The 19,451-nt window shown below is 44.3% G+C and overlaps 1 protein-coding gene across 7 annotated transcripts in view; it reads left to right on the top strand.

Annotated features, from left to right (window-relative positions):
* The window catches only part of dip2a (disco-interacting protein 2 homolog A), a 238,573-nt gene that overhangs the window by 17,448 nt on the left and 201,674 nt on the right, over positions 1-19,451 (top strand). Inside the window, exon 1 of one of the 7 annotated variants that reach the window (XM_064976993.1) lies at positions 13,468-13,689. The exons of the other annotated variants lie outside the window; for them this stretch is intronic. The gene's annotated coding sequence lies outside the window, so the exon portion shown is untranslated. Of the gene's footprint in view, positions 1-13,467; positions 13,690-19,451 lie in introns of those variants that run through there. 7 annotated transcript variants of the gene reach the window in all.

The following is a 19,451-nucleotide window of genomic DNA, read 5'->3' on the forward strand; positions in this document are numbered from 1 at the left end:
GATTACAACTTCTAATTTCCTACTCATTGAAAATGTGTTTAAAGTATCACCTTTTCTTAAACAAGCCATACAAAGCTCGTTACAATTTCAGTTTTATCCTTCAGAAAAGATTACATTTTATTGGTCACATAAACATGGTTAGCAGATGTTATTGCGATACAACCAATATTATGGTTAAACTCAAATATACTGATTTGAATTTAAAAAAACATTCTTTATGGATACATTTATTTTCTTTAATTATATAATGAATAGAAAAGGTGGAGTTGTGTCACATATGCAGCTATCGGAAATATATGGAATGTCTGCTCAATCCACACTTAAAACCAACGATTGCAGCATTACCACAAACACGGAGGAGGCAAGTGGAAAAGGGAGAAGGTAGGGAACTTGTTTGCCTGCCATAATAAAGATACTAATTGACTGTAAGGAACTGGCAAAAATAGAAAAATATACCAGTTTCATTTGAACACACAAATGTTGACAGCTGCGCCATACAAGTTGCAAAATAAAAGGGAAGAGATTTTTGATGTACTGATTCCATTGCACATGGTTTATGAATTGATACAAAAAAACACTTGATTCAACAGAGTTTTTCACTTTAAATTATTCTACAAAGTTCTTGCCACCAACAGAATACTATATAAACTTTATACTGCATATAAACTCAGCGAAAAAATAAACTACTGACTACTGCCATTCTGACTCTGAAAAACACCCAACGAAAGATGCACAGGGTCCCCACCCATCTGTGTGAACATGCCTTATGCATGCTGCAAGGAGGCATGAGGACTACAGATGTGGCCAGGGCAATAAATTGCATTGTCCGTACTGTGAGATGTCTAAGACAGTGCTACAGGAAGACAGGACGGACTGCTGTTCATCCTCGCAGTGGCAGACCACATGTAACAACACCTGCTCAGGATCGGTACATCCGAACATCATACCTGCGGGACAGGTACAGGATGGCAACAACTGCCCGAGTTACACCAGGAACGTACAATCCCTCCATCAGTGCTTCGACTGTTCTCAATAGGCTGAGAGAGGCTGGACTGAGGGCTTGTAGGCCTGCCGTAAGGCAGGTCCTCACCATACATCACCGGCAACAATGTCGCCTATGGGCACAAACCCACTGTCGCTGGACCAGACAGGACTGGCAAAAAGTGCTCTTCACTGACGAGTTGCGGTTTTGTCTCACCAGGGGTGATGGTTGAATTTGCGTTTATCGTCAAAGGAATGAGCGTTAAACCAAAGCCTGTACTCTGGAGAGGGACCGATTTTGGAGTTGGAGGGTCCGTCATGGTCTGGGGCTTTGTGTCACAGCATTATCGGACTGAGCTTGTTGTTATTTCAGGCAATCTCTATGCTGTGCGTTACAGGGAAGACCTCCTCCTCCCTCATGTGGTACCCTTCCTGCAGGATCATCCTGACATGACCCTCCAGCATGACAATGCCACCACGCACAGAACGAGCAGTGTGGTTGATTTCCTGCAAGACAGGAATTGTCAGTGTTTTGCCATGGCCAGTGACGAGCCCGGATCTCAATCCCATTGAGCACGTCTAGGACCTGTTGGATCGGAGGGTGAGGGCTAGGGCCATTCCCCCCAGAAATGTCCGGGAACTTACAGGTGTCTTGGTGGAAGAGTGGGGTAGGTACCATCTCACAGCAAGACCTGGCAAATCTGGTGCAGTCCATGAGGAGGAGATGCACTGCAGTACTTAATGCAGCTGGTGGCCACACCAGATACTGACTGTTGCTTTTGATTTTGAACCCCCCTTTGTTCAGGGACACATTATTCAATTTCTGTTACTCACATGTCTGTTGTTGAATCTTATGTTCATACTAATATTTACACCTGTTTGCAAACCAAATGAGGGTCTTCAGTGGGTCTTCAGTGGGTCTATGGTGTCTACGGTGATAGGTGGGATGTGCTGAGGGGGTCTACGGTGATAGGTGGGATGTGCTGAGGGGGTCTACGGTGATGGGTGGGATTTGCTTAGGGGGTCTACGGTGATAGGTGGGATGTGCTGAGGGGGTCTACGGTGATAGGTGGGATGTGCTGAGGGGGTCTACGGTGATAGGTGGGATGTGCTGAGGGGGTCTACGGTGATAGGTGGGATGTGCTGAGGGGGTCTACGGTGATAGGTGGGATGTGCTGAGGGGGTCTACGGTGATAGGTGGGATGTGCTGAGGGGGTCTACGGTGATAGGTGGGATGTGCTGAGGGTTGGGATTAGAGTTTATGTTCAGTAATGTATTGTGTGATTGCTGTACATAAAAGTACTGTGTATATGCAAAATGTAACAAAAGCTGTAAAAATATATATATATATGTATCGTTTTATATGTTGTGTTGTGTTACTCCAAATTGGTGGGTGGTTTAATTATGTATGTATGTAACGATACACACAAATCCCAAGAATAAATGTAATGAAATTAAGGATTATCTGAACGAAAAGTCCAGTATATACAATCCACATTTTTGTTGTTACAACCTGATTTAAAGATAAAAAAATAAAAAAATCAACCATCTGTGCACAATAGCCCATAATGACAATGAGAACATGTTTTTAGGAAATGTAAGATACTTACAGACTTATGGAGTTCTCTTTTTGATTTTCACATGATGTCAAGCAAAGAGGCACTGAGTTTGAAGGTAGGCTTTGAAATGCATCCACAGGTCCACCTCCAATTGACTCAAATGATGTCAATTAGCCTATCAGAAGCTTCTAAAGCCATGACATTTTCCAAGCTATTTAAAGGCACAGTCAACTTAGCGTATGTAAACTTCTGACCCACTGGAATTGTAATACTGTGAATTATAAGTGTAATAATCTGTCTGTAAACAATTGTTGGAAAAATGACTTGTGTCATGCACAAAGTAGATGTCCTTACAGACTTGCCAAAACTAAAGTTTGTTAACAAGAAATTTGTGGAGTGGTTGAAAAATGAGTTTTAATGACTCCAACCTAAGTGAATGTAAACTTCCGACTTGAACTGTATGTTTTTCTATTGTTATTGACTGTACGTTTGTTTATGTGTAACTCTGTGTTGTTTGTGTCACACTGCTTTGCTTTATCTTGGCCAGGTCGCAGTTGTAGATGAGAACTTGTTCTCAACTAGCCTACCTGGTAAAAAAAAAAGGTGAAATAAAAAAAACATTTAAACGTTGGCCCTGGATAGACTCTACTGAGGTTAGGCTTAACATGGTAGTATTTTCTTTTGTGTAGGAGAGGAACATGCAGCCTTCCAACAGGGGGAAGGCCAGCATTGGGGTCCAAGGTAATAAAGCATTTTCTTTGTATCTTATTACTCTGACCTTTCAACACACTGGCCATGTGACTGTCATTCCATTAATTTCACACGGACCATGTGTTAACTTCACTAAACCTCGTCAACAGCCAGTGAAACTGCAGAGTGCCAAATTCAAAACAAATCTCATAATTAAAATTCCTCAAACATACAAGTATTTTACACAATTTTAAAGATACACTTGTTGTAAATCCAGCCTCGGTGTCCGATTTCAAAAAGGCTTTACGACGAAAGCACACCAAACTATTGTTAGGTCAGAGCCAAGTCACAGAAAAACACCGCCCTTTTTCCAGCCAAAGAGAGGAGTCACAAAAAACAGAAATAGAGAGAAAATGAATCACTAACCTTTGATCTTCATCAGATGACACTCATAGGACTTCATCTTACACAATACATGTATATATTTTTTTGTTTTGTAAAGTTCATATTTATAACCAAAAATCGGAGTATACATTGGCGCGTTATGTTCAGTAGTTCCAAAACATTCGGTGATTTTGCAGAGAGCCACATCAATTTACAGAAATTCTCATAATAAACATTGATAATGAGTGGATTTCTAGATCCACTTCTCCTTAATGCAACCGCTGTGTCAGATAAAAAATAAATAAACTTTATGGAAAAAGCATACCCGATGTCAGAAATAGCATTATAAATATTCACTTACCTAAGATGATCTTCATCAGAATGCACTCCCAGGAATCCCAGTTCCACAATAAATGTTTGATTTGTTCGACAAAGTCCATTTAGTCCAAAAAGTCCACTTAGTCCAAAAGGTTCAGTTACAGTCTGTAGAAACATGTCAAACGATGTATAGAATCAATCTTTAGGATTTTTTTTTTTAACATAAATCTTCAATAATGTTCCAACCGGAGAATTCCTTTGTCTGTAGAATTGCAATGGAACGCAAGCCAACTATCACGTGAACGCGCATGGTTAGCTCATGCCTCTCTGGCAGACCTCTGACCCAATTCCTCATTCGCCCCCACTACACAGTAGAACCCTCAAACAAGGTTCTAAAGACTGACATCTAGTGGAAGCCTTAGGAAGTGCAATATGACCCCATTCCCAATGCTGCCCCCTACCCTAGGGAAGTTAAGACATTTGTGGAGTGTTTTTGAAAAATGAGTTTTAATGATTCCAACCCAAGTATGTAGGGTAGCCTAGTGGTTAGAGCGTTGGACTAGTAACCGGAAGGTTGCAAGTTCAAACCCCTGAGCTGACAAGGTACAAATCTGTCGTTCTGCCCCTGAACAGGCAGTTAGCCTAGGAACAGTAGGTTGTCATTGAAAATAAGAATTTGTTCTTAACTGACTTGCCTAGTTAAATAAAGGTCAAATAAAATAAAAATAAAAATGTACGCACTCCTGAGGTGCCCCCGTGTTGAGGATCAGCGTGAAAGATGTGTTGTTGCCTACCCTTACCACCGGTGGGCTGCCTGTCAGGAAGTCCAGGATCCAGTTGCAGAGGGAGGTGTTTAGGGATTTTTGCAATTCGTTCCAGTCAGAGGCAGCAGAGTATTGGAACGAAAGGCGGCCAAATGAGGTGTTGGCTTTAGGGATGATCAGTGAGATACACCTGCTGGAGCGCGTGCTACGGATGGGTGTTGCCATCGTGACCAGTGAACTGAGATAAGGCGGAGCTTTACCTAGCATGGACTTGTAGATGACCTGGAGCCAGTGGGTCTGGCGGCGAATATGTAGCGAGGGCCAGCCGACTAGAGCATACAAGTCGCAGTGGTGGGTGGTATAAAGTACTTTAGTGACAAAACGGATGGCACTGTGATAAACTGCATCCAGTTTGCTGAGTAGAGTGTTGGAGGCAATTTTGTAGATGACATCGCCGAAGTCGAGGATCGGTAGGATAGTCAGTTTTACTAGGGTAAGTTTGGCGGCGTGAGTGAAGGAACAAACTCTGAAGCTAGATGGGGGGCGATCAATTCACAAATGGTGTCCAGGGCACAGCTGGGAGCTGAGGGGGGTCGGTAGCAGGCGGCAACAGTGAGACTTATTTCTGGAGAGTAATTTTCAAAATTAGTAGTTCGAACTGTTTGGGTATGGACCTGGAAAGTATGACATTACTTTGCAGGCTATCTCTGCAGTAGATTGCAACTCCTCCCCTTTGGCAGTTCTATCTTGACGGAAGATGTTATAGTTGGGTATGGAAATCTCAGAATTTTTGGTGGCCTTCCTGAGCCAGGATTCAGACACGGCAAGGACATCAGGGTTAGCAGAGTGTGCTAAAGCAGTGAGTAAAACAAACTTAGTGAGGAGGCTTCTGATGTTGACATGCATGAAACCAAGGCTTTTTCGATCACAGAAGTCAACAAATGAGGGTGCCTGGGGACATGCAGGGCCTGGGTTTACCTCCACATCACCCGCGGCACAGAGAAGGAGTAGTATGAGGGTGCGGCTAAAGGCTATCAAAACTGGTCGCCTAGAGCATTGGGGACAGAGAATAAGAGGAGCAGGTTTCTGGGCATGGTAGAATATATTCAGGGCATAATGCGCAGACAGGGGTATGGTGGGGTGCGGGTACAGCGGAGGTAAGCCCAGGCACTGGGTGATGATGAGAGAGGTTGTATCTCTGGACATGCTGGTTGTATCTCTGGACATGCGGAATGTACTTCCGGCGCCGACAGAGATGGCCGCCTCGCTTCGCGATGGCCGCTTCGCGATGGCCGCCTCGCTTCGCGTTCCTAGGAAACTATGCAGTTTTTTGTTTTTTTATGTGTTATTTCTTACATTAGTACCTCAGGTCATCTTAGGTTTCATTACATACAGCCGAGAAGAACTACTGTATATAAGATCAGCGTCAACTCACCATCAGTACGACCAAGAATATGTTTTTCGCGACTCGGATCCTGTGTTCTGCCTTACAAACAGGACAACGGAATGGATCGCATGCAGCGACCCCAAAAACGACTCCGAAAAAGAGGGAAACGTAGCGGTCTTCTGGTCAGACTACGGAGACGGGCACATCGTGCCCCACTTCCTAGCATTCTTCTTGCCAATGTCCAGTCTCTTGACAACAAGGTTGATGAAATCCGAGCAAGGGTAGCATTCCAGAGGGACATCAGAGACTGTAACGTTCTGTGCTTCACGTAAACATGGCTCACTGGAGAGACGCTATCCGATGCGGTGCAGCCAACGGGTTTCTCCACGCATCGCGCCGACAGAAACAAACACCTTTCTGGTAAGAAGAGGGGTGGGGGTGTATGCCTTATGGCTAACGAGGCATGGTGCGATGAAAGAAACATACAGGAACTCAAATCCTTCTGTTCACCTGATTTAGAATTCCTCACAATCAAATATAGACCGCATTACCTACCAAGAGAATTCTCTTCGATTATAATCACAGCCGTATATATCCCCCCCCAAGCAGACACATCGATGGCTCCTAACGAACTTTATTTAACTCTTTGCAAACTGGAAACCATTTATCCGGAGGCTGCATTCATCGTTGTTGGGGATTTTAACAAGGCTAATCTGAAAACAAGACTCCCTAAATTTGATCAGCATATCGATTGCGCAACCAGGGGCGGAAAAACCTTGGATCACTGTTACTCTAACTTCCGCAACGCATATAAGGCCCTGCCCCGCCCCCCTTTCGGAAAAGCTGACCACAACTCCATTTTGCTGATACCTGCCTACAGACAAAAGCTAAAAAAAGAAGCTCCCACGCTGAGGTCTGTCCAACGCTGGTCCGACCAAGCTGACTCCACACTCCAAGACTGCTTCCATCACGTGGACTGGGACATGTTTCGTATTGCGTCAAATAACAACATTGACGAATACGCTGATTCGGTGTGCGAGTTCATTAGAACGTGCGTTGAAGATGTCGTTCCCATAGCAACGATTAAAACATTCCCTAACCAGAAACCTTGGATTGATGGCAGCATTCGTGTGAAACTGAAAGCACGAACCACTGCTTTCAATCAGGGCAAGGTGTCTGGCAACATGACTGAATACAAACAATGCAGCTATTCCCTCCGTAAGGCTATCAAACAAGCTAAGCGTCAGTACAGAGACAAAGTAGAATCCCAATTCAACGGCTCAGACACAAGAGGCATGTGGCAGGGTCTACAGTCAATCACGGACTACAGGAAGAAATCCAGCCCAGTCACGGACCAGGATGTCTTGCTCCCAGGCAGACTAAATAACTTTTTTGCCCGCTTTGAGGACAATACAGTGCCACTGACACTGCCTGCAACGGAAAAATGCGGTCTCTCCTTCACTGCAGCCGAGGTGAGTAAAACATTTAAACGTGTTAACCCTCGCAAGGCTGCAGGCCCAGACGGCATCCCCAGCCGCGCCCTCAGAGCATGCGCAGACCAGCTGGCTGGTGTGTTTACGGACATATTCAATCAATCCCTATACCAGTCTGCTGTTCCCACATGCTTCAAGAGGGCCACCATCGTTCCTGTTCCCAAGAAAGCTAAGGTAACTGAGCTAAACGACTACCGCCCCGTAGCACTCACTTCCGTCATCATGAAGTGCTTTGAGAGACTAGTCAAGGACCATATCACCTCCACCCTACCTGACTCCCTAGACCCACTCCAATTTGCTTACCGCTCAAATAGGTCCACAGACGATGCAATCTCAACCACACTGCACACTGCCCTAACCCATCTGGACAAGAGGAATACCTATGTGAGAATGCTGTTCATCGACTACAGCTCGGCATTCACCACCATAGTACCCTCCAAGCTCGTCATCAAGCTCGAGACCCTGGGTCTCGACCCCGCCCTGTGCAACTGGGTACTGGACTTCCTGACGGGCCGCCCCAGGTGGTGAGGGTAGGTAACAACATCTCCTCCCCGCTGATCCTCAACACTGGGGCCCCACAAGGGTGCGTTCTGAGCCCTCTCCTGTACTCCCTGTTCACCCACGACTGCGTGGCCACGCACGCCTCCAACTCAATCATCAAGTTTGCGGACGACACAACAGTGGTAGGCTTGATTACCAACAACGACGAGACGGCCTACAGGGAGGAGGTGAGGGCCCTCGGAGTGTGGTGTCAGGAAAATAACCTCACACTCAACGTCAACAAAACTAAGGAGATGATTGTGGACTTCAGGAAACAGCAGAGGGAACACCCCCCTATCCACATCGATGGAAGAGTAGTGGAGAGAGTAGCAAGTTTTAAGTTCCTCGGCATACACATCACAGACAAACTGAATTGGTCCACTCACACAGACAGCATCGTGAAGAAGGCGCAGCAGCGCCTCTTCAACCTCAGGAGGCTGAAGAAATTCGGCTTGTCACCAAGAGCACTCACAAACTTCTACAGAGGCACAATCGAGAGCATCCTGGCGGGCTGTATCACCGCCTGGTACGGCAACTGCTCCGCCCTCAACCGTAAGGCTCTCCAGAGGGTAGTGAGGTCTGCACAACGCATCATCAGGGGCAAACTACCTGCCCTCCAGGACACCTACACCACCCGATGTTACAGGAAGGCCATAAAGATCATCAAGGACATCTACCTCCCGAGCCACTGCCTGTTCACCCCGCTATCATCCAGAAGGCGAGGTCAGTACAGGTGCATCAAAGCTGGGACCGAGAGACTGAAAAACAGCTTCTATCTCAAGGCCATCAGACTGTTAAACAACCACCACTAACATTGAGTGGCTGCTGCCTACACACTGACACTGACTCAACTCCAGCCACTTTAATAATGGGAATTGATGGGAAATGTTGTAAATATATCACTAGCCACTTTAAACAATGCTACCTTATATAATGTTACTTACCCTACATTATTCATCTCATATGCATACCTATATACTGTACTCTATATCATCGACTGCATCCTTATGTAATACATGTATCACTAGCCACTTTAACTATGCCACTTTGTTTACATATTCATCTCACATGTATATACTGTACTCGATACCATCTACTGTATCTTGCCTATGCTGCTCTGTACCATCACTCACTCATATATCCTTATGTACATATTCTTTATCCCCTTACATCGTGTATAAGACAGTAGATTAGGAATTGTTAGTTAGATTACTTGTTGGTTATTACTGCATTGTCGGAACTAGAAGCACAAGCATTTCGCTACACTCGCATTAACATCTGCTAACCATGTGTATGTGACAAATAAAATTTGATTTGATTTGGGTGAGGTCACCGCATGTGTGGGAGGTGGGACAAAGGAGGTATCAGGGGTATGAAGAGTGGAACTAGGGGCTTCATTGTGAACTAAAACAATGATAACTAACCTGAACAACAGTATACAAGGCATATTGACATTTGAGAGAGACATACAGCGAGGCATACAGTGATCACAGGTGTTGAATTGGGAAAGCTAGCTAAAACAGTAGGTGAGACAACAACAGCTAATCAGCTAGCGCAACAGCAGCAGGTAAAATGGCGTTGACGAGGCAACGGGGCCGACAGATAAAACATAAACAAGCAGAATGGAGTACCGTGATTAATGGACAGTCCAGCGTGCATCAGCTATGTAGCCAAGTGATCAGTGTCCAGGGGGCAGCGGTGGATGCGGCAGGGAAGCTGGACTGCCGAGTGTTATCCAGGTTAAAAAAACTTTAAAAAAAACTAACAATGACTAAATAGCTTGTAGCTAGTTAGCTGGTTAGCTTCTGGAGGTTCTTGAGTGTGTTTTAAAAATAATAGCGATTCCGTATCACATTGGGTGAGGAAGGTTACCGGAAGGTATAAACAAATTAAAAATCGAAAAGAGATAGAAAGTAAATATGGGTCCAGTGAATTTTTTGGACGCGGCGATTCAGATGGTTAGCAGGCCTGTGCTAACAAGCTAACAGTTAGTAGGCCGGGGCTAAACAAGGTAGCAGTTAGCGGACCGGGGCTAAACAAGCTAGCAGTTAGCAGGCCGAATTAGCAGGCAAGGAGATAGCAAGGGCAAGAGAGTTAGCCTTTGGGGGACGTCGCGATGGGGTGAGTCTGTTTATTCATCTTCATGCGGTGACATCGATAGACCGGTCGTGGGTCCGGGTATTGTAGCCCAGGAGTATGCTACGGTGGTAGCACAGGGGCTCTGCCCGGGCTAGCTTCAAGCTAAGTGGGTGGAAACGCTAGCCAGGGGTAATCGTCAGGGGTTGCGGTTTAGCTAGATAGCTAGTTGTGAAGATCCAGCTGAGAAATGTTCCGTTTGCGGTGGGAATCCGGGGATAAAAAATAAATAGGTCCGTTATGCTCTGGTTAGAGTCGCGTTGTTCGAACTGGCGAGAGCTTTCCGAGCTAAAGGTTAGCTGATGGCCGGTTAGCTGAGGACCGCTAGCATAGCTGGTAGTTAGCTGGCCAGCTTCAGTTGAGGGGTTCCGGTTCCGAAGTAAATATAAATACTTTAGGAAAATAGCTACATTGGGTGAGGCGGGTTGCAGGAGAGTATTTGGAAGCTGAGGTTTAGCAAAATGTTTTAAAAGATATGCGAAGAAAAATATAAGAAAAATATGTAAAAACCCCCCCCAAAAAAACGATATATACACTGGACACGACACGACGTCTTACTGCTACACCATCTTGGTCAATTTGATTAATCCCTCCAGAGACCCCATTTCCACTGCTCCAGAGTCGAATGGCGGCGAGCTTTACACTACTCCAGCCGACGCATGGCATTGCACCTGGTGATCTTAGGCTTGTGTGTGGCTGCTCTGCCATGAAACCCATTTTCCCCCGACAAACTGTTATTGTGCTGATGTTGCTTCCAGAGGCAGTTTTGATCTGTAGTGAGTGTTGCATCTGAAGATAGACTATTTTTTTTTTACATGCTTCAGCACTCGGCGGTTCCGTTCTGTGAGCTTGTGTTTCCTACTACTTCGTGGCTGAGCCATTGTTGCTCCTACACGTTTCCACTTCACAATAACAGCACTTACAGGTGACTGGGGCAGCTCTAGCAGGGCAGAGATTTGACGAACTGACTTGTTAGAAAGGTTGAATCCTATGACGGCTCTGCAAGTCACTGATCTCTTCAGTAAGGTCATTCAACTGCCAATGTTTGTCTATGGGGATTGTATGTGCTTGATTTAATATCCCTGTCAGCAACCGGTGTGGCTGACATAGCCGAATCCACTAATTTGAAGCAGTGTCCACACTTTTGTACAACTGAATGTTCTCATCAAATGAATGGGAAGTCTGACTGAAATACAGGAAAAATTGACCTTTAAATGAAAAATATATATATATTTAATTGTTAATAAAATGTGTGACAGGGTTGTTTGGTTGCGGGACTCACAATCCGGGACATGATCATCATACTCCCGGATTCATCTACAAGTCTCTGCTAGATAAAGCCCCCTATCTCAGCTCACTGGTCACCATAGCAGCACCCACCCATAGCACGCACTCCAGCAGGTATATCTCACTGGTCACCGCCAAAGCCGATTCCTCCTTCGGCCGACTTTCCTTCCAGTTCTTCTCTGCTGCCAATGACTGGAACAATTTGCAAAAAGAGATTCATATCTCCCTCACTAACTTTAAGCACCAGCTGTCAGAGCAGCTTACAGATCACTGCACCTGTACATAGCCCATCCAACTACCTCATCCCCATACTGTATTTATTTTATTTATTTTGCTCCTTTGCACCCCAGTATCTCTACCTGCACACTCATATTCTGCACATCTACCATTCCAGTGTTTAATTGCTATAATTTTAATTACTTCGCCACTATGGACTATTTATTGCCTTAACTCCTTACTTCATTTGCACACCCCTGTATACAGATTTGTCTATTGTGTTATTGACTGTACGTTTGTTTTCCATGTGTCACTCTTGTGTTTGTGTCGAACTGCTTTCCTTCATCTTGTCGCAGTTGAAATTAGAACTTGTTCTCAACGAGCCTACCTGGTTAAATAAAGGTGAGGTAAAAAATGTAAAAATCCAGGCTCTCCCGTGTCTCCCGGCAGGGCCCCGTCTCTCCCTGCCAGCCCCAGACCTACACAGGACTCATTGGTCCCAAAGGTCCATTGATCTGTAGTCTGTATTTAGTCAATATGGCAAGAGGATATGTTTCTCTGTATGCCATTCTGCTCTCTGTTTATGTTGTTCTCTCTGATGTTCCCATCTCCCTTGTGTCAATGCTTGGTCACCACACACACACACAAACACACGTGTGCATGAGTAGATTAGTAAAATAAGTGTCTGTTCTCTCTGGGTTAGGAGTTTAACACAGTCCTCTAGTTAGTAAAATAACAGTGTCTGTTCTCTCTCTGGGTTAGGAGTTTAACACAGTGTCTGTTCTCTCTCTGGGTTAGGAGTTTAACACAGTGTCTGTTCTCTCTCTGGGTTAGGAGTTTAACACAGTGTCTGTTCTCTCTCTGGGTTAGGAGTTTAACACAGTGTCTGTTCTCTCTCTGGGTTAGGAATGGAGCATTCTCAGTGAAAAGGCTATTTCAAGATTTAGTTTGTTTTATAACGCAGAGACATAAAAATGGTATCCATGAGGTCATCTGACTCTGGGGAAGTAGATAAAGGACTTCATTGCCAATATCCCAAACTATCTTTTTTAAATTCAGCTATTTTTAAAACTTCTGCTCAAAGTTCCGCTGCTCCACCCTCCCATTTCCCAAAACAGAACTGTACATGTCATCCTCAGGCCACATGGTCCATTACGGTCACAAGTGGTTCTTTAATGCTTGTTGTTTAAACACTATTGTTGTTTGAACAGTTTTTTTCTGCAGTATGTTGATGTTAAACAAATACTAGGGCTGACCTTTTTCCTACAAGTTTGATCAACGTTACCTTTCCGGGAGTGTGTTTCCTGTCTGTGTGTGATATGAAGCCTCGTATTAGTGACTCCCCAGGGATCCTATAGGAAGGACACGTGTAACATCCCTCTGAGGCAGCGGTATAAATGTACTGGACTTCCATTAGCCTTACAGCTGCGTTATGTCACTTTTTGGGCGGCCTGACCAAATGTACATAGAAATTTGTTTTCTAGATGTGTCATTCTCATTGAAAGCCAGTCTAAGTAGCGGTAGATCTGTTCTATGTGTTACAGATTTATCATTGAAAGCCAGTCTAAGTAGCGGTAGATCTGTTCTATGTGCACTGTTTCTATGCTTCCCAGAGTTTTGTTTTGGCTTCTTTTACTTTCTGTTTTGTACAACAGCTGAAAATACAATATTTTTGGTTATGTAAAATATATTTCACAGCGGTTTAGATGGTACAATGATTCTCTACACTAAATGAAGAAGCATCACTCGACGATCCAGATCCACTTTGAACAGAGGAAAATAATGTTTTGGACAAGGCCTCGTATAACAGCTTCACCCATTCTGTTGTTCCATTCCCTCTTGTGTTTCATCTGTTCTCGGTTCCCTGCCAACATGGCTGTAGGATGAAATCCAACTAGAGCTGTCTTTTTAAGCTGACTGACATGAACTAACAAGTAAGTATTGGTGAGTGGTGTGGTAGTCTAGTATTTACTATGTAGCCATCAATGGATATTCTTGAGACAATACTTTTGTTTCTGCATTGGGCTTCAATGATGACATATTGCTTATGTCTTTTTTTCTATGCTTGTGTTGTAGAGTAGACTGGATCATGTTCGTCCTGCTGGGCATCAGCGTGCTTGTGTTTTAGAGTAGACTGGATCATGTTAGTCCTGCTTGTGTTGTCAGAGTAGACTGGATCATGTTAGTCCTGCTTGTGTTGTCAGAGTAGACTGGATCATGTTTACCCTGCTGGGCGTCAGCGTGCTTGTGTTGTAGAGTAGACTGGATCATGTTTACCCTGCTGGGTGTGCTTGTGTTGTCAGAGTAGACTGGATCATGTTAGTCCTGCTGGGCGTCAGCGTGCTTGTGTTGTAGAGTAGACTGGATCATGTTTACCCTGCTGGGCGTCAGCGTGCTTGTGTTGTAGAGTAGACTGGATCATGTTAGTCCTGCTGGGTGTGCTTGTGTTGTAGAGTAGACTGGATCATGTTTACCCTGCTGGGCGTCAGCGTGCTTGTGTTGTAGAGTAGACTGGATCATGTTAGTCCTGCTGGGTGTGCTTGTGTTGTAGAGTAGACTGGATCATGTTTACCCTGCTGGGCGTCAGCGTGCTTGTGTTGTAGAGTAGACTGGATCATGTTAGTCCTGCTGGGTGTGCTTGTGTTGTAGAGTAGACTGGACCATGTTTACCCTGCTGGGCGTCAGCGTGCTTGTGTTGTAGAGTAGACTGGATCATGTTAGTCCTGCTTGTGTTGTCAGAGTAGACTGGATCATGTTAGTCCTGCTGGGCGTCAGCGTGCTTGTGTTGTAGAGTAGACTTGATCATGTTAGCCCTGCTGGGTGTGCTTGTGTTGTAGAGTAGACTGGATCATGTCGGCCCTGCTGGGCGTCAGGGTTTCCGTTAAGAAAATATGGCACCGGACAAATGTGGCGCCCATTTCAAACAATTAAGCATATGTTTTCAAAATGCGTACTGCCTCCAGCTCATTGCAAAGTGGTGTGTGACTCGCTGAAGCCTGCCTAGTTGCCTTGAATGGGAAGCGCGCTTCAATTACCCGTTGAGATAACTACTTTTTATATATCTTTAATTGTGGTCATTTTTTTTCTCTCGCTTTGATTGCCTTTAGAATTGTTGCATAATGATTAAGCTTATTAAAGCATGTTTTTCTCCAGCAGCTGTCTGAGCTGTGTCAGTAGCTCTCACTACATCCACTTGTATTTATCGTCCAAAAGCCAGCTAACGGAAACGCTGCTGGGCATCTTACTGTAGCATATGGATGTGTGAGAGAACTAGTCTGGCAGATCAAACTGCCTGTTTCTGTGTTCTGTGAACCAATATTAAGGTGTCTTTTGTCAACATACCCTGTCTGATCTCTCTATATCGCTGCTCTCTGTCTCTAGGCTGTAGGTATGATGCTGTCAGTGTTCAATTAACTGTGGGATTATAGCATTTCCTCTGTCGGGTGGTTAAACCCGTAGATGTTGAATGGTTACTGTATATTGTTGGGTGGGTAACCCGTAGATGTTGAACAGTTACTGTATATCGTCTCTGGTTAACTTCTTGACGCTACCCATCCCTTTAGAGGGATAATTGTCATCAACAACCGCTGAATTGCATAGCGCCACATTCAAATAATATTACTAAAAATATTTATATTCATATAATCACAAGTGCAATATAGCAAAACACAATTTAGCCTTTTGTTAATCCACCTGTCGTGTCATATTTTGAAAATATGCTTTACAGTGAAAGCAATCCAAGCGTTTGTGTAAGTTTATCGATCGCTCGACAAAACATTATGAACACCTAGCATCAAGTAGCTTGGTCATGAATATCAGAAAAGCAATCAAATTAATCGTTTACCTTTGATCTTTGGATGTTTTCACTCACGAGACTCCGTTACACAAATGTTCCTTTTGATCCATAAAGATTATTTTTATATCCAAAATACCTCTTTGTCTGGTGCGTTATGTTCAGAAATCCACAGGAAAGAGCGGTCACGACAATGCAGACAAATTCCAAATAGTGTCCGTAGAAACATGTCAAACGTTTTTTTATAATCAATCCTCAGGTTGTTTTTAGAATATATAATCGATAATATATCAGTAGGAGAGGGAAAGGCAATGGCTGCCCAAACTTTGTTGCGCCAAGAAAAATGCTGCTGGCACCCAGCAATGACACGATGTTGTCTTTCTTGCTCATTTTTCAAAATAAAAGCCTGAAACTATGTCTAAAGACTGACACCTCGAGGAAGCGATAGGAAAAGGAATCTGGTTGATATCCCTTTAAAAAGAGCGAAGGCAGGCTATGGAACATGGAGTTTTCAAAATAGAAGCCACTTCCTGGTTTGATTTTTCTATCAGGGTTTCACCTGCAATATCAGTTCTGTTATACTCACAGACAATATTTTTACAGTTGTGGAAACTTTAGTGTTTTCTATCCTAAGCTGTCAATTATATGCATATTCTAGCATCTGGTCCTGAGAAATAGGCGGCTTACTTTGGGAACGTTATTTTTCCAAAAATAAAAATAGTGCCCCCTAGTTTCAAGAGGTTAAACCATAGATATTGAACAGTACTGTATAGAGGTCGACCGATTTAATCGTATTTCAAGTTTTCATAACAATCGGAAATCTGTATTTTTGGGCGCCGATGTGCCGATTTTGATATTTTTACATTTTTTTATACCTCTGTAACAAGGCAAGTCAGAACACATTCTTATTTTCAATGACGGCCTAGGAACGGTGGGTTAACGGCCTCGTTCAGGGGCAGAACGACAGATTTTCACCTTGTCAGCTCGGGGGAACCAATCTTGCAACCTTACAGTTAACTCGTTCAACGCAATAACGACCTGCCTCTCTCTCGTGGCACTCCACAAGAAGACTGCATTCGCGTAACAGGCAAAGGTAAGTTGCTAGCTAGCATTAAACTTATCTTATAAAAAACAATCAATCATAATCACTAGTTAACTACGCATGGTTGATGATATTAGTAAATATTGTCTAGCGTGTCCTGCGTTGCATATAATCTGACTGAGCATACAAGCATCTGACTGAGCGGTGGTAGGCAGAAGCAGGCACATAAACATTCATTAAAACAGCACTTTCGTGCTTTTTGCCAGCAGCTCTTCGTTGTGCGTCAAGCATTGCGCTGTTTATGACTTCAAGCCTATCAACTTCCGAGATGAGGCTGGTGTAACCAAAGTAAAATGGCTAGCTAGTTAGCGCACACTAACTAGAGAGACGGAAGCTATACTGTTACACTGGCAATACTAAAGTGCCTATAAGAACATCCAAAAGTCAAAGGTTAATGAAATACAAATGGTATAGAGGGAAATAGTCCTATAATTCCTATAATAACTCCAACATATAACTTCTTACCTGGGAATATTGAAGACTCATGAACCACCAGCTTTCATATGTTCTCATGTTCTGAGCAAGGAACTGAAACGTTAGCTTTCTTACATAGCACATATTGCACTTTTACTTTCTTCTCCAACACTTTGTTTTTGCATTATTTACTTGAGGCTAAATTGATTTTATTGATGTATTATATTAAGTTAAAATAAGTGTTAATTCAGTATTGTTGTAATTGTCATTATTACAAATAAAATTAAATAAATCGGCAGATTAATTGGTATCGGCTTTTTTGGTCCTCCAATAATCGTTATCGGCGTTGAAAAATCATAGTCGGTCAACCTCTAGTTTAAGTGAACTGTTAGCTAGCTAACGTTAGCTGGCTCCCTAGCTGACATTATTTGTTTCCTAGAGCCGTGTGGTGTTCTAGTTAGAGCCTAATGTTAGATAGCTGACATGGTTGGTTAACTCCGGGTTGGAGCGAGCAGTCGCATCTACACATCTACACTTCGGTCCGCAGGTAGTATAACTTCGGTCCGCAGGTAGTATAACTTTTCATTACATTTCATTATAGTACAACGGTTTGATTTGTCTAATCTTAGCAATTTCTTCTTAGCTAGCTACATAGCCGTCTTTGTATCAAAGATAATTGCGTAATTATCGTATTTCGTCGTCCTAACGTAGTCTACACTGCTATCTGCCCAGCAGCTAGCTAACGTCCACTAGCACAGCAGCTAGCTAACGTCCACTAGCACAGCAGCTAGCTAACGTCCACTAGCACTGTAGAAACTATTACACTCAACGACTCGATTAGTGTAGTGTTAGCTAGCTACATAGTTGTCTTTGCTGTCTTCGTATCCAAGGTAATTGTGTAGTTTAGAGTGTGTAGACTTAGAGTGATTATCTTAATTTACCGAGGTTAGCTAGCCAGCTATTTGTCGTCCTTAACGTAGGAGTCACTGCTAGCTAGCTAGCTAGCCAACAGCTAGCCAACGTCTTCCGAATTGAACTTCAACAACCCGGTCAACATTCCGCCTCGCTCCACAGGTAGTATCACATTTTCATTTCACTTCATTACAGTACAACGGTTTGATTTGTTTGATCGTAGCTAGCTAGCTACATAGCCGTCTTTGTATCTAAGACAATTGTGTAGTCTGGAGCGATTCTCTAGGTTAGCTAGCCAGCTATTGTCGTTCTTTTAACGTAACGTTACGTAATCAACACTGCTAGCTAGCCAGCTAGCCCCGAATAGCAGCACTGTAGAAACTATTACACTCGACGGAACGACTTGATTAGTGTAGTGTCAACAACGTAGCCACTGCCAGCTAGCCTACTCCAGCAGTACTGTATCATTTCAATCATTTTAGTCAATAAGATTCTTGCTACGTAAGCTTAACGTTCTGAACATTCGATAAGTGTAGTCCACTTGTCATTCCAATCTCCTTTGCATTAGCGTAGCCTCTTCTGTAGCCTGTCAACTATGTGTCTATCTATCCCTGTTCTCTCCTCTCTGCACAGACCATACAAACGCTCCACACCGCGTGGCCGCGGCCACCCTAATCTGGTGGTCCCAGCGCGCACGACCCACGTGGAGTTCCAGGTCTCCGGTAGCCTCTGGAACTGCCGATCTGCGGCCAACAAGGCAGAGTTCATCTCAGCCTATGCCTCCCTCCAGTCCCTCGACTTCTTGGCACTGACGGAAACATGGATCACCACAGACAACACTGCTACTCCTACTGCTCTCTCTTCGTCCGCCCACGTGTTCTCGCACACCCCGAGAGCTTCTGGTCAGCGGGGCGGTGGCACCGGGATCCTCATCTCTCCCAAGTGGTCATTCTCTCTTTCTCCCCTTACCCATCTGTCTATCGCCTCCTTTGAATTCCATGCTGTCACAATTACCAGCCCTTTCAAGCTTAACATCCTTATCATTTATCGCCCTCCAGGTTCCCTCGGAGAGTTCATCAATGAGCTTGATGCCTTGATAAGCTCCTTTCCTGAGGACGGCTCACCTCTCACAGTCCTGGGTGACTTTAACCTCCCCACGTCTACCTTTGACTCATTCCTCTCTGCCTCCTTCTTTCCACTCCTCTCCTCCTTTGACCTCACTCTCTCACCTTCCCCCTACTCACAAGGCAGGCAATACGCTCGACCTCATCTTTACTAGATGCTGTTCTTCCACTAACCTCATTGCAACTCCCCTCCAAGTCTCCGACCACTACCTTGTATCCTTTTCCCTCTCGCTCTCATCCAACACTTCCCACACTGCCCCTACTCGGATGGTATCGCGCCGTCCCAACCTTCGCTCTCTCTCCCCCGCTACTCTCTCCTCTTCCATCCTATCATCTCTTCCCTCTGCTCAT

The sequence above is a fragment of the Oncorhynchus masou genome, chromosome 10 (assembly GCF_036934945.1).
Source record: "Oncorhynchus masou masou isolate Uvic2021 chromosome 10, UVic_Omas_1.1, whole genome shotgun sequence".
Taxonomy (NCBI): domain Eukaryota; kingdom Metazoa; phylum Chordata; class Actinopteri; order Salmoniformes; family Salmonidae; genus Oncorhynchus; species Oncorhynchus masou.